Genomic DNA, 12,121 nt, shown 5'->3' with positions numbered 1-12,121 from the left:
AGAAAAAAAAACCCAAAAAACCCCACACCCCAAAGAATGCAAACAAGCAAACAAAAAAACCCAACAACCCATCAAAACAAACAAACAATAAAGACCAAATGCCTGGAAATAAAATTTAAAAAACCCAAGTAGACCTCAAGTACCCCCCCCACATCTACCTGAGTACAACAATGATTTGCTTACTGAGATGATGTCTCTGCCTGACTTTGTAGCATCTCATCCACTGTAATTTGCTATGTCTGATTTTTGAAAGGCTAGGATTTATTTTTTTTTAATAAGAAACTAGCAAAATCACTGTTAATTAGTCAATTGTTGCAGAAGCAGGCTGCTTATTTTAGTTTATTGTAGGAGTAAACTATGCAGTTAGGTCAGCAGAGACTAGCTAAGCCCTGTAAAGCTGCTTACATTGTATTAGAGAACCTGTAAAGTAAGGGGAGGCTTATTATTTCTTCTTCAAAGTTATTTCAGGAACATAACTGTGAAGTGCAGGTCTCACTTTAGTAGAATCCCAATCACTGAAAAAAAAAATAAATGAAATCATCACTGCAAACTGCCAAAAAGAGCTGCCAATAGGCAAAGAGGAAAAATATGAATAGAGAATAAAATGCCCCATTTCTAGAGAATAAAGTAGTATTCAAACAGTGCTGTTTAAAGCACACTTTTTCCTGCTGTGTCTCTAAACTCAGATTCAGTTTCCCTACACCCAGGCAACCCTTCTGTCACCTTTGCCTTGCCCTATCAATATGTTGCAGAAGCTGCCATCCAATCTCTTCATATTAAGGTTGATAAACAAATAATTTGGATATGGTTGTACTTCAGATGACTGCCAGCATGACTTGGTAGATAAAAGGACAAACCACTCATCAAGGTGCAACAGACAGTCAAAGGTTTTTGGGTTTGAGCTTTTTTTAGTGATAAGGGTTTTATCAGGAGAGGCTGTCCCAGGCTGGGTGCAATCAGGGCTTTGCTCAAGGACTGCAGAGGTGACTCTGTACCCTCCTGGAGATGGTTGGGTGAAAAAAAAAAATAAATCTCAGAGCAGCTGGGTTATTGTTGTGTGCATGAGTAACACAGGGAAAAATACATCTGTTTATGTTGGTGTGGGGGTTGGAGGGTTCTTAACTAATTAATGAGTTGTTTGTTTGGATTTTATGTTTGACATTCATTGCTCTACTGCGCGTGGTTTTTGTGAAAGCTGGAAATGGAGGAAAAAGACTGCTTCTGAGCAGGCAAATCTTTACAAGGCTATGGGATGTAATCTGGAAGTTTCCCTTCAAAATGTGCATGAAATAAGATGCTTAACGTGGTGTGTTTGCTGCTGTCTCAAGGTTTCCAAAGTGCTGATGGTTAGAATGCCTCCCCAGTAGATTTTCTAGTCAGAAACACCTTATGGAAGTCTTGTTTGCAAAAAGCACTGATCAGCTCTGCTCTGAAAACCAGACTCACTGCAAAGATTTGGGCATCTGAGAGACACAGGCATGTACAGCCACTGTCCCCTTTGAAGTTTAAGGCAGTGCTGCTCAATAAATTCTTCTTGGCTGTTTCAGGTATTGTCAATTGCTGATGCAAGCCCAGTTATACATCCATATAAATACATACATACATTTAAATGTATGACAGCTGTCCAGACTGAATGATTTTTATCTTATCTGAACCCCTTTTTTAAAAAAAAAACACCAAAACAAACAAAAAACAAGCTAGAATCACTATCCTATATTATCTGACTTTAAAAAAATGAGCTCAAAACTGAAACCTGAATCTCAATTGTTAATTTTAAACTTTAATGGAATACCAGCTCTCCACAAGCATTTCATTTCTCCTGCACCTGCACCCATGGACATTTGAGGACCATAGCCCATAACTTCATTTGAAGGATTGCTCCCATCACAGTGTCCAATCCACAGGGGCCTGGGTGCCACTCAGCAGTTTTAATTTAATTTTCCATGGTCAATAAGAATGATGAGTGGTGCCTTATAGAAGATAACCTAGTCCAAATAAAAATACATTCTTAGGAGACTGAAAAGGGGGAAAGCTAAAGCAAGGGAATTGCATTTATTGCATAAATAGGCTGCTTGTTTCAATGTCAGTGCTTTGGGAGGGGACTTGTTCAGGAGTCATTGTGGCTGTGTTGCCACTCAATGTAAAGGCAGAAGTTAGACAGCAATGCAAAGGAATATGGTACTGGAGGTACTTGTAACCTCAGTTGAGCAAATGTACATAAGAGAAGGGTTGCCAGCTTGAGTGCAGTGTTTGAATTTCTGTTTGAGTACTTATATTGTGCCTGTTCTTCCTACTGTTCCCCATGAAACCTTAATCTGTTGCGGTTCCCTAAGTCCTTGAGCAAAGAATTTTGTTGCATTTCCTTCTTTACTGTCTGTGAAGAGGAAGGAATCATTTTTAAGGCTTGTCAGGCTGAGTTTATTAATTTAGGGATATGTTTGTGTATGGTCTGAATTATATCATTACCCAAATAGAAAAGCAGGTGCAATGTGTGTTGGCCACTACTGGAAGTCCTGTAACCTTTTGGTTTGCAGGAGTGGCAGTGGAGAACTATATACCAGGAATAACATGGGTCACCTCTGAAATGCTTTTTTTGAACCTAATGGGTGATGGGGTAAGATGCAGAAACACCAAGTGTAATCTTTTTATGGGGTTTAGTATTTATTTATTTTTCCAGTTCTCTTTAGGAGTGTGCTGAAAGCAAACAATCTGCAGCAATGAGTCAGAGAGGCTAATTGTGTCTCACACAAAAAATCCACAAGCTTTCTCAACTTCATTTATTTCTCTTCTACCTTCATTGAATTCGTTGCTGGTGTAAGGTGCTGGACTGAAATGTTCTGACCCCAGCTGTGTAAAAGGAGCACAATGCAGTGGCCTCTCTCCACTTTGCTTTTCTGCTTTTTTTTTTTTTTTTTTTTGTGCAGCTGTTTCTTGCTAAGCATGGGCTTAATGCTAGCAACTCGTCTGGCACAGATTATCAAACAGTCTTCAGGTAGTAATGACCTTTGGTCATGGTGGACATGGGCCAAATCTGAACTAGCAAACTGTAAAAGGATCTCTATCCCATTACCAAACCACCACCCTTCTTACTCATTAACATTTTAGTGGCAGAAGTTCAAATGAGTTATTTCATTAATAGTCATGAAACTAATTACATTGAAGTGCAGCTGTCAGTAGTAAAGGCAAGTGACTTCTGTGCTTCTGAATAAATTCAGTCTGCACTAGGAAATGGTATTCTGCCTCTAAATGAGAGAAATACATTGCAAATCATGAAGAGGTATTAAAAGGGAGAATGCAGATGTGTCCCAACTGTGGTGTTCTTCATGCTGCACTTCCCTAATGCAATCAATTAATGAAACGAATAATCAGAAATGTGCTTGAGTAGAGGAAGGGTCTTGGGCAATGTTTTGTGCCTTATTTCCTCCCTGGGACACTGCAAAGTCTTTAAGACCAGAGAGGTTGAGGACAGGAGGGTTATCATTGACTTGGATAAAACCAAACTCAGCTGAGCATCAGGTTTGGATGTGTAGAAATGAAATATGGGAATACTGAGGAGATCTGACTGGAGCTCACAAGGTATCTGTTCAGGTGATTTCCATGAGAATTTCCATCTGATTGTGACTAAGGAGGTGGTCAAATGAATTTTTCCACCACATCCCTCCCATTCCCAATAGGAGCATGGCAGGTCTGGTCCCACTGCCTCTGAGGAGCCTGTGATTTGCCATTCCTGTTATCTTGCCTTTCCCACTCTCCCAAGTCTTCCTGAACCTGCACGTGCTCCACAAGATGCTGTGGAGGCCCACACCTAAAGGTACCCACTGGCTTCAGAGTCATTCTCCTTGTGTGGTTTTTTATGATCCAAGAGGTGTTTAGCAGGGCCAGGGAAAGAGCCTGTTCCTCTGCTTCTGGGCAGAGCAGCTCTGGGCATGACCTCAGAATAAAACTGGTTTGCAGACAAGTCTCAGGACTTTCCAAACCATTATGGTGTTCCCATAGGGATTGAGAGTTGGCTGGGTTGACCCAAAGGAGAGAGGGTTAAGGATAAACTGAAAGCACTGTATGTATAATCCCAGACCCTAGGAGGAATTGCTTTGCAGGTCTAAGATATATTTATCTTTTTCATGAAGTGAGCAAGTGGAGGAGGAGAGAGAAAGAGGAAGAAGTCATTGATTAATTTCTGCTAATTCTTGATGTTGGACAGAAGAGACTCAAAAGCAAAGAAAAATGTGGCCAGCTCTGGTTTTGCACTTCTGTCTCCTATGTGTAAAATGTCACTGTCCTTATCTGGAGAGAAGTAAAACCATTGAAGAGTGTGAGTAGTAACAAGGTTGTAAAGGTACTAGAGGCAGCTGAACCCATTTGGATAGTAATGATAGCCTGAAGTCAGCTGCATTTCCAAACAGCCCACTGTTAGGAAATAGACTGTATAGGAATATATAGTAAAAGTAAATGGTATTTATGACTGTGACTCTATCCATATTAACATGTCTTTATGTGCTCATAATGCTGTGGCATTCTTGCACAGGTCTGAGAAGCTGTGGAAAAAAATATTTCTGGCTTTGCTACCTTATTTTTTGTTGTTGTTAACAAGCTCTAGCAAACAGAGTTATGTTACTGCCACATTGCAGGAGATGGTGTCTCCAAAATTGGGGAAGATAAGGCAGACATTGAAAAATTAATTATGGACTTGTTCTGTATCTGGGTAACTAAACTGAAATATTTCAAGTGCCCTGCAATGAAGTTAATGAGATGGTAGTTAAATATGTAACATACCTGCTGTATCTAACCAGCTTTGTCTTTAACCATAATTCAAGCTTAGTAACTGTTGCTCCTTGTAAATTCTGCTTTATTTCTGTTCCTCTGGAGTCCTGTTGCAAGGGAACCCTACAGGAGTAACAATTGAGATTCACAGCACAGATTATTTGGCATTCCTGCAAATTTGGTCTTGCCACAAATGCCAAGGAAATTAATTGTAATGGGCTCAGATATATTGGACATGCCAAAAATTAATAGAAAGAGACAAATTGGTTTTTGGTTTGGTTTTTTTTTTTTCTTTAGCAGAGAGCACCTTGCTTTTACTTCATTGGGAGCATTCCTCAGCAGCCTGGGGTCTTCTTATCTTGTTTTGGGAGGAAGTTAAGCCATGGAGCAGGGGTGGCACCATCCATATGGAATGGGTGGGAGTCACAGAAGCATCATCTCCAGGAAGCAGGAAGCCTTGCAGGGGTGTCTGTCCCCTTCTGGCTCCCTGCTAATGACTGCCATAAGAATGCAGAGGTTGTAATTGTCCTGAATTGTCTCCTGACAAAGAAGGAACTCCCCCATTTTTAGATACCTTTGTTTAACTCACTCTTGGAAGCTAGTGATTTTTATTTTTTTTTTAGATGAGGAATGACTTTTTTTTTAATGTTTCTTTTTCACTTAATAAACAATACAGATCTAGTCAACACACCTGCACAGGGAGTGGCAGTTTTGCCAGCGAAGTCAGCAAAGAACAGCATTGTACACTTCAGAAATACTGCAAAGAGCCCCAGGGGAATGAACAGACTTGTCCAATCCACCTCTGCTTGTGAAGGGGTCATACAGAAGGGAGAGATCACTAAAAGCTGAGCTGTTCCATGAGAAAGGTTGCTTGATCCAGAAAAAATACTGGGAGAGGAACGTGGGGGAGTAAGAAATGAAATTAGATTTTTTTAAAGCTCTCATGCTTTGCTGCATTAGGGATTGCAAATGACAAAACCTTCAACTAACATGCAACTTTTCCCAAAATACTCTGAAATTGCAGGGAATTTTCCATTAATGCCCTGAGCTCTGGACCAGACCTAATCATTTCCATGGCTTCTCTGCAGTTTCACCATGTGTACTGGCAGCGTTTGGCTGCCTGACTTGGTTATTTCCCACTGGGCCTGTGCAGATAAAGACAACAGGCTACAAATATGTTTATTTGACAGGCAGGAGAGCAGCTTTGCCTGCAGCATTTGTGCTTGGCTTAGAGTTGCTGAGCTGTATTTCCCAACTGTAGAAATAAATGCTTTTTGCCCAGCTTATGGCCTAAGTGAGCATCATTCCCTCCCATCCTTGCCCAGCAAGTTGCAGTAACCTCTGTGAATGCTGCTTTTTCATGGTCACAGGTAGACAATTATGAGGAAAAAGCATAGAGCTTCTTCTCCATGTAGATTTACAGCTGACACCAGTTTGATGACCCTGTTGGCACGTGGATGAGGACAGGTCTCATCTCACGGTGCCACCTCAGCCATGACCTGGGGCTGACCAGACCTGGAGTGACTCAGTTAATTCCCCTTCAGCTATTCCAGGTGACCACTACAGCCATGGCTGAGGTTTCCAAATGCCACCAGTGCAGTGCTGTCTTCTAGGAATTCCCTTGGGAAAGCAGCTGAGCTTACAAAAGACTTGCCAGCATCAGTTGGTAAAAATTTTTCGTTATCAAGGCTTCCATCTCAGATAAATCCTGTCATCTCTCATCTCTAAGAGCCAGGCTCCCTTTCTCAAACCTTTCTGCACACAGTGTAGAACCAAACCCTAAAATCTGTATTTTCTTCTGTGGTAATGCAGAACAAATGCCACTGTTCCAAACCAAGCCAAACAAAAATGTGCTTTTATATCAAATAACATATTTACTAGGAATGGGCTAGCTAACAGCTTGCCATTTATTTCCCAGAAATACAGCCAAATCAAGTCACTGATGCAGCAAAGCATGTCAGCAAAAATAAAAGAAAGAAAAGGAGTTTGCATGTAGGCACAGCTTGGTGAGGTTCTGCAGGTGAGGTGTTTCAACATTTTGCTCTGAGTTGCCTTCTGAAACGGAGCCCTCTAAACCATTTGTGTTGCTACAGAGATGTGGAGTGATGGCTGAGCAAAGCTGGGCTTGGCTTGGGATGGTGCAGGAACCTGATCTCAGGGAAAATGCTTGGTTCTGCCTGAGGGGGAGATCAACACAGGGGTGATGGGAAGCTCAGTCCAGTAAAAAGGCTACACTTCTGCTCTGAGTCAGCCCCAAAGGAATGCTCAGTTTAATTTCTTTGTTTTGAACCACCAGCTTTCATCCCTCCAGCCAAATCCCATGGGTCTGAGGGCCCTGGTGTGGTACCTCTCTGCCAGGGAACTCTTTGGGATCCCCACTGTTCCTGATGCCAGGGCAGCTGTAGCCACTCCAGTCTGTCCCAGACTCCAAAGTACTGGTCCATGGCCTCCTCCCAGCTCCTGGGCACTGGGTCAGAGTGGTTCAGATAGCCTGGGTCTTAGGGGCCATGGGGACAAAGGGATCCAGAAGAGCCACTGAGGGCTGCAGAGATGCAAAGGGATGCAGAGAAGGATATAGTGAGTGGGCTGGGCTGACAGTCACTATATTGCTGTGCAAGGGCAGACATAATCTCTCTGTTTCTTAATGCTTGCAGATTTACTTTTCCTTTCCTTCTTTCCATCATGGAATTTCTCCTGATAGCTCTGCAGCTAGATGCATTTTCTGGGAAGGTGGATGGCCACAGATTGTTGTTTCTATGCTATTGTGCAGCACAGGAACATCAGTCAGGGTTTCACTGTGGAAATCTTGCTCAGCAAATCCCAGCCCTGCAGCTGGGGGGGATTAGATTGGCACTGCAAGCACCAGAAAGCAGGGGAGAAGCTTTTAAAAATGAAGTTGCCAGGTTTGCATGGTTGCTCTACTCTGGTAGGGTAGAGGCAAGGCTTCTCTGCCACTCTGCATCACACCCAGCCATGCCAAGCACTGCTGAGCCTTTCCTCTCTTGGGTCTATGTTCCCCATGACCACTTTCAGTCCAGTCACCTGGAGGTGACAGGGTGTAGGCAGGAATGCCCAAGCCAAAGCCCAGTTTCCCATTGCGAGGGACCTGCCGAGTCAGGCAGCCTCTCACCCAGTCTTTAATTATATTTTTTTTCCCAATCTTCTCCATCTGTAAAGCCAGCAAAGCTTTTTTGCACTTGGAAAGCAGAGGCTCCCAGAGCTTGGATGGCCTCATGGCTGGGAGCTGCCTTCCTGCCTACGCGGAGTCCTCGCTGGCGTCTGCGGGTTTGTTCTGCTGCCAAAAAACATGGAGAGATTATGTACCTTCCTCACCTTCCCTCTTGCGTGAGCACAAAGTCAGCCTCCCAGTTCTGGTTTTTTGTTGTTTTTTTTTTAATACCCATGTAGTAGAGTTGTGTGAGCCTGTATAAAGCATCAAGAGATTTTTAAATTTTTTTTTTAAATATGTACGATTAGCACACGCTGAGGGTCAGGACAGTCTTTCAGCCCTTGCAAGATCAGCTACCCCCTGTGAAAGATTTTCCCCTGCCTGTGTTCTAGGGACTGTTTCTCACTTTTATTTTGCTAATGCTTATGGTTTAATATGAATGCAGAAATCCTCAATAATTTAAGACGCTCACTTCTTCCCCTCTTCCCTCCAAATTAGAAAAGGCTGAAAAGTAAGACTGTATTTAAGAAGAGGCAGCAAAGGTTTTTCCCAGTCTTAAAAATGGAAATAGCTTGCATAAGGCAGCTGTGGTAATTTTTTTTTAATGCAGAGAAGCATGTTTCCTTTTCATTTGTTAATTATAGAAGAAAATTCATCGAGGAGAGTCTTGCTAAACAAGTCTAGAATTGAGGGAGAGGAAGAAAGAAAGAAAGAAAGAAAAGAGGATCTGCCTTCACTCTTTAGTTTCCTTAGGGTTTTTCCTTCCACCTTTTTACTCCAAATTTTTAGTCCAGTCCTGACAGCTTCAGGAAGGGCTGCAGCACCCTGTGTTTTGCCCCTAGGCACAGCATGAAAGCAACATTTTAGAAAGTGTCAGGTATGGACTTACTCAATGTGACACACACACTTGGAAGCCAGGGAGCCCTGGGAGCAACCATGGATGTCCCTTGCCAGCAGGCAGCTGTGGGAACTTCCCTTTCCCAACCTTCTTGCTGCCCATCTGCTCTCCTTTTCCTCACACCCACAAGAGCCAAATATTTCCCCAGCTTAGTTTTCCTCTTTGAAAAATGTTTAATTTAGGGGAAGCAGAGATTTTTTTTTTTTTTTCCAGGTGGGCTAAGAATGAGGTTTGGGTCATTTGAGCAGTTCTAGGTGAGCTGCCTATGAAGGAGGCTGACCTGAAATCACTTAAAATGTCTCATGCAGAACTTTGACTTGCATGAGGGAAGAACCACAGCTTTTTGGACTAAAGTTGTTCCCTCAGACAGGCCATTTGGAGAGCTCAGGAGTTTTGCTGGGGAACCAAGTAAACACTGAAGGAGCCCTCCTTGTGGGAAGGATACCTGGTCCTGTTGGGCTCAGGGAGCCCTGGATGTGGATGGTTTTCCAGGACTGTTCATGCTGTCCAAAATGGACCAGCATTCAAGAAAATTCCATGCCAGCATCTCTCAGGAAGTCAAGCATGTGTTCTGCCACTTTGGGGTTATATTAGTTGCAGGTTGAATAAGTTTCATCCTAGGACTTTCACATTTTGGCTGCAGGACATTGGCCAGAAGGCTGCTTAATATGCCACCCCTATGGTTAAACCACTCCACGGTTTAAAATGCTTTGCTATTCCACACTGAGGAAGAGAAGCAGCAGCTTTTCTTGTTCCCAAGGAGTTCCTAAACTCCTGCTTATTAACACCTGTAATCTGTAGGCTCTAGGAGGTCAGGTAGAAGCAATATATTTTAGTGAGTTTTCTCAGAAAGGTGTCAATCTAGCAGAAGCTGTGAGCACCAGATTTAGCCAAATCATTTGAATATATTTTTCCTTGAAGTTTACAGTCTTTCTCTGAATGCAAATGTAGCAGTGCTGTTGGCTTACCTGCTTTGTGAATGAACCCTTTTTCTTCAATTATTGTTTAACAGGATCATTTAGGGTGTTACTTACATATTATCAGTATTACTTGGTTTTTATTGGTAGCATTGTTATAATTTAACAGGGCTGAGTGGGAAATGGAGGTGGGAGTTATTCTTCCCTCTACCCAAGGAAAAGAGCAGTTCTGGGACATGAATAAAATGTGTTAGAGTGCTATAGGGAATCTGGTGTATATCAGCACAGTTTTAAATACACAAACAGCTAATTTAAGTAATAAGGATTTCTACTGTTGTGACTGAAGCCTAGCTAGATCTATCATCTGGTTTATAGCCATGCAACACCCTTCTTTTATTTAGGGCAAAAGCTACCAGTGGTGGGGCAGGATGGGTGGAGTGGCAGCTATAGCATGGATCCAGCAATTTTCATAAATGTGAATGAGAAGCTCAAAGCTATATTTATAAGAATTCAATCCCCAAAACTTCTGCAACTAGAGGTTTGAAACCTTTTTGACCAAGTCACCAGTGTCCTATGAGATTGCTAAACACCTAAGGCAGATCAGGTGCTGATTATATTTTGCTCGGTAGCTAGAGGAGTTAAAACATAAACTGCAGGTCTAAACCAAATAAATTGCAATGAATCACAAAACTGAGTGTGTTTTTGCTTGGCCCAACCTCTGATGCTTGCTAATCTCTGCTCAGGTGAAGGACACAGGAGCTTTGCTGGGATTGCTGGTCAGGGCATGGGAGCAGCATGGGCTCTACCCACCCAAGGGGCTCTGTGCCAGCTCAATGCTGCCCACAGGGTTGAAACTGCTGAACTCAAAGATATTTTGAGGATGGACTTTGTGCCTTCTCACTAAAAGGCAGAGAACTTGCTTATTTTTCATCACTTCTGCCACCTTTCCCAATACACAAACACAGGCACCTCATGATGGAGTTGGCAATTTCCATGTGGAAATCGAGATAAGGACTCAGAGCCCCAAAGCATCAAAGCAGAGGTTGTGCCAAGCCCATTGCTGGTACAGGTTGGCCCCAAGACAGCAGTACCACAGCTAGGATGCATGTCTCTTTGTTTGTCAGTCACCACTGGTGGAGGTCAAGGTATCTGAAATATTTGTGTTTTTAATGGGCTGGGGTCCCAGTGAGAAAGAAAAATAAAAATAAAGTAGGAAAAAAAAAAAACTCACAACGAGGCAAAAGAGGAATTGCTGACCTCGGTCCATAAAACATGAGTAAACTCTTTCCTTTTGGTATTTTGGATTCCAAGACTTGCTGCTTTTTGGGAAACATGCTGGAATGAAACCTTGGTCCAGACACAGGGAAGTTATGAAACTCTCTGATACACGTTCCAGTGTGCTTACACCCCTGAGTCTCAAAGCAGACTGCAGCTAAAGGAAGGCAAACCCCAAAGTGAAAGCAGTAAACATCAGCAAACTGCCATTTGCTCTAGGGTGTCATAAAAGTGGAAAAACTTGTTGAATGCCCAGTGTTCCAGCTTTTTCCTTGGCCACTTAGGTTAGCTGGGTGGCAAGCAGTTGCGTTTATTGTTACCAACCTCAAAGAGATTGCATTTACCTTTCCCAAGGAGAGAGGCTTGTAAAAGCAAGCTAGAGTTAATGTGTACTTATTGCACAGAAGCTGCAGTGCTCAGCCCATGGGAATGGGGGTAGGTGCTTGGATCATGCTGGTTTTAGCAGGAAGGTGTGGAGATGCCCAACCTCAGGGTGTCCAAGTGGTGTGACGGGTCTGCCAGGTGCTGGAGGAGTGAGGGTGAGTGCTGTCTGGGAGGGTTTTTGGTTTCAGCTGCTGGCAGAGGATCTTTAGGAAGTGATCTTTAGGAAGATCACTTTTTTTTTGCCTCAATCTGTTGCCCACCAGATCTTGCACCTGGGTGACAAGAGACTCTTCTGTTCCCTTTGCAAATGAAGGAAGAAACTGAGCAACAAAGCATCCTTGAATGAGCTACTGATGTAAATGGGTTCCTGCCTGGTTACAACATCAGATCATAACATGACAGACAGTGGGCAGATGCAGGAGGCAGACTTTTTGGTAATCTTCCAACAGCCACATGAAAGAAAGTGGTAAGAATAGGTGATGAGAATGGAGGGTGTTGTACTATACTATCTGTAGCCTGACTTTTTACTAGAGCAGAATTTTTTTACCTATTTGTGGGCCTATCATAGGTTTGCAAACTTGCCATGGTAAAGAATTTTTTCCTAACATCCAATCTAAATCTAATTTTCTCCAATTTAAAACCATTGCCCCTCATCCTGTCACTACAAGCTCTTGTACACAGTCCCTGTCCAGCCTTCCTGTAGGAACCCATCTTCAT

General features: G+C 42.8%; 1 protein-coding gene across 4 annotated transcripts in view; it reads left to right on the top strand.

Moving 5' to 3' along the window:
* Positions 1–12,121, top strand: part of ELOVL6 (ELOVL fatty acid elongase 6) — a 63,274-nt gene that overhangs the window by 25,392 nt on the left and 25,761 nt on the right. Inside the window, exon 2 of one of the 4 annotated variants that reach the window (XM_071742702.1) lies at positions 3,675–3,811. The exons of the other annotated variants lie outside the window; for them this stretch is intronic. The gene's annotated coding sequence lies outside the window, so the exon portion shown is untranslated. The remainder of the gene's footprint in view (positions 1–3,674; positions 3,812–12,121) is intronic. 4 annotated transcript variants of the gene reach the window in all.

This window comes from Heliangelus exortis, chromosome 4, assembly GCF_036169615.1.
Source record: "Heliangelus exortis chromosome 4, bHelExo1.hap1, whole genome shotgun sequence".
Taxonomy (NCBI): Eukaryota; Metazoa; Chordata; class Aves; order Apodiformes; family Trochilidae; genus Heliangelus; species Heliangelus exortis.
This window is presented reverse-complemented; position numbering and strand designations above follow the sequence as displayed.